The 3214-nt window shown below is 42.5% G+C and overlaps 3 non-coding genes across 3 annotated transcripts; all 3 read left to right on the top strand.

Annotated features, from left to right (window-relative positions):
• The first annotated feature begins 301 nt into the window (after nt 1-301).
• On the top strand, nt 302-384 carry TRNAL-CAG (transfer RNA leucine (anticodon CAG)). Its single transcript has one exon. It is a non-coding gene; the product is annotated as a tRNA-Leu (tRNA).
• Nucleotides 385-573: 189 nt separating this feature from the next.
• TRNAL-AAG (transfer RNA leucine (anticodon AAG)) lies at nt 574-656 on the top strand. Its single transcript has one exon. It is a non-coding gene; the product is annotated as a tRNA-Leu (tRNA).
• Nucleotides 657-2655: 1999 nt separating this feature from the next.
• Nucleotides 2656-2738, top strand: TRNAL-AAG (transfer RNA leucine (anticodon AAG)). The gene has a single exon. It is a non-coding gene; the product is annotated as a tRNA-Leu (tRNA).
• Nucleotides 2739-3214: the final 476 nt, after the last annotated feature.

Raw genomic sequence — 3214 nt, 5'->3', positions numbered from 1 at the left:
GATTTGCGTATTCCACCCTATGTTGTGACATTGAGATCCCTTGTTGAATTTGCTTTAGTCAGCCAAGATGTGGCTGTTGACTCGATTTCAAAGCAGCTTTGGGCCGTTCAAGTGGATGGTGAATAGCACTTTCTCTTTGTACGCTTTAAAGGTCTAAAGAGTTCTTCATAGGTACTGCTCTGTATGGATTGTTCAAAGATCTGTTGGAAATGCTTATAATGGGATAAATAAATTGAGGGCATGCCTTTTCGGTACCCCACTTGCATGGCTGTCTGGCCTGTGGAAGGTGCTGCAAATGCAAGTCAGGATGGCTGAGTGGTCTAAGGCGCTGCGTTCAGGTCGCAGTCTCTTCTGGAGGCGTGGGTTCAAATCCCACTTCTGACAATCCTGTGTTTAATCTACTTTTTTCGTGAGGGAGAAAATCAGATCATTTCCCTCACACGGGCTTATATGGTTGTCTTTTTGGAAAAGTGCAGTAAGTTTTTTTCTTGCTATAGCCACTCATGGCCTAAGATGTGTGTTTTTTTTGTTCACACTATCTTTCTCACTATGTAGATGAATAAGCAACATGTGGTCAGGATGGCCGAGTGGTCTAAGGCGCTGTGTTAAGGCCGCAGTCTCTCCTGGAGGCGTGGGTTCGAATCCCACTTCTGACAAAACTTTAAGTCCATTTTGTCTCTGCGTTCCTTCAGAATCTCAGCTAAAAATTGGCAGTGCATATAATATCTGAATAAGTACCAAACTTCAGTTTCAACTGCAAATTAATTTGCCCAATTCTGTCTTCAAGCTCGTATAATATTCTTCTAACACTAGTGGTGTTTTATGTGTTTTTTTGGGGGGGTACCTAAAAAATCCCTTTTATTGAAGAAATGGCTTACATTCAGTCTTGTGATATTTTTGGTTTCCAATAAGTAGATTTTTAATTTTATGTAACCTCATTTTCTAATGCTCCATTCAAGAGATGTTTCCAGTATGAAACGAAGAGCAAGGGGAAAGAGCACAAATGATAGAGCGAGTGAGTGAGATGGGGTGTTGAGGAAGGAGAAAATGAAACAAAGACAGAGTGAGTGAACGGCAGGTAGGCATAGAAGAGGAGACTAGAAGTGGAGTGACTTGCTTTTCCCTGCTCTTGACCTCCCACCCATCTCAAACCAATCACAAACATACCTTCTATGCAACGTTGGTATGCAGAACTTCACTCCTCAGCCAGTGAGGGTGAGTCCCAAGCCAGGGGCTAGAGAGCAAAAGAATGGATGTGCTCAGACGTTCCTTGCTAGGGACAGTTGATCTGAAACAAGGCCTGCTCTCTTGTTTCCAGCAAGGATCTAGAAATTCTGCATGAATCTGCAAGGCACATTGACAGCATAAATTTGCATAAACTGCCCCACCTTCTGCCTTCCTACTTCCTGAGCAGTAGTTGTTTGTGTATAGAGAGAGAGGTCGCAGGCAAGGTAATTTTGTGAGTAGGATACAGAACCCTAAATAGCTGGTGAGAGGTATAAGGTATTCTAAAAGCATAAAAACAGTACAACTGTGAAATGAAATGCTTTCATATGTGATCTTCTGTGTTTATTGTCCTGTGCAAAAAGTTGCACCTTGTGTTTGAAGGTTGAAATTATTTCAAGCTTGCATGGACGCAGAAATTTCTGAGGGACTTTTATACATTTCTTGGGACTCTTCACTGTCAGGATGGCCGCGCTGTGTTTAGGCCGCAGTCTCCTCTGAAGACGTGGGTTCGAATCCCACTTCTGACATGACTTTTGGAGATATAATCTTCTTCATCAGGATAACATCTGATGGAAGTTGCATGTGTTCGTCTTCACCTGGGACGTTATTCCGTCCTCGTAGAGTCAAGAGAGCTTGGGTTTCTCATATATTTCTGTTGTACAAAGTCTTGTTGATAAAGTGCAATCCTTACCAAATGAGCTTAGGACCCATGTAAGAGCTCATCTAGAAGAGTCATGCTCTTGTATTCCCTGGCCAGCCAGGCCATGCAAATTTGGAAGAATGCCAAGCACCTGGTAGACAGCTGGACTCCAGCACACTTACAGCAATTTCCTCAGGGCTGTGATCAGGGGCTGCTTAGATTTGCGTATTCCACCCTATGTTGTGACATTGAGATCCCTTGTTGAATTTGCTTTAGTCAGCCAAGATGTGGCTGTTGACTCAATTTCAAAGCAGCTTTGGGCCGTTCAAGTGGCTGGTGAATAGCACTTTCTCTTTGTACGTTTTAAAGATCTAAAGAGTTCTTCATAGGTACTGCTCTGTATGGATTGTTCAAAGATCTGTTGGAAATGCTTATAATGGGATAAGTAAATTGAGGGCATGCCTTTTCGGTACCCCACTTGCATGGCTGTCTGGCTTGTGGAAGGTACTGGAAATCCAAGTCAGGATGGCCGAGTGGTCTAAAGCGCTGCGTTCAGGTCGCAGTCTCTTCTGGAGGCGTTGGTTCAAATCCCACTTCTGACAAACCTGTGTTTTATCTTTTTTCTTGAGGGAGAAAATCAGATAATTTCCCTCACATGGGCTTATATGGTTGTCTTTTTGGAAAAGTGCAGTGAGTTTTTTTCTTGCTATAGCCACTCATGGCCTAAGATGTGGTTTTTTTTTGTTCACACTATCATTCTCACTATGTAGATGGACAAGCAACATGTGGTCAGGATGGCCGAGTGGTCTAAGGCGCTGCGTTAAGGTCGCAGTCTCTCCTGGAGGCGTGGGTTCAAATCCCACTTCTGACAAAACTTTAAGTCCATTTTGTCTCTGCGTTCCTTCAGAATCTCAGCTAAAAACTGGCAGTGCATATAATATCTGAATAAGAACCAAACTTCAGTTTCAACTGCAAATGAATTTGCCCAATTCTGTCTTCAAGCTCGTATAATATTCTTCTAGCACTAGTGGTGTTTTATGTGTTTTTTGGGGGGTGCCTAAAAAATCCCTTTTATTGAAGAAATGGCTTACATTCAGTCTTGAGATATTTTTGGTTTCCAATAAGTAGATTTTTAATTTTATGTAACCTCATTTTCTAATGCTCCATTCAAGAGATATTTCCACTATGAAATGAAGAGCAAGGAGAAAGAGCACAAATGATAGAGCGAGTGAGTGAGATGGGGTGTTGAGGAAGGAGAGAATAAAACAAAGACAGAGTGAGTGAACGGCAGGTAGGCATAGAAGAGGAGACTAGAAGTGAAGGTGACTTGCTTTTCCCTGCTCTTGA

The sequence above is a fragment of the Lissotriton helveticus genome, chromosome 8 (assembly GCF_964261635.1).
Source record: "Lissotriton helveticus chromosome 8, aLisHel1.1, whole genome shotgun sequence".
Classification (NCBI taxonomy): domain Eukaryota; kingdom Metazoa; phylum Chordata; class Amphibia; order Caudata; family Salamandridae; genus Lissotriton; species Lissotriton helveticus.
Note: the sequence above shows the minus strand (reverse complement) of the source record. Positions and strands in the feature narration are given on the sequence as shown.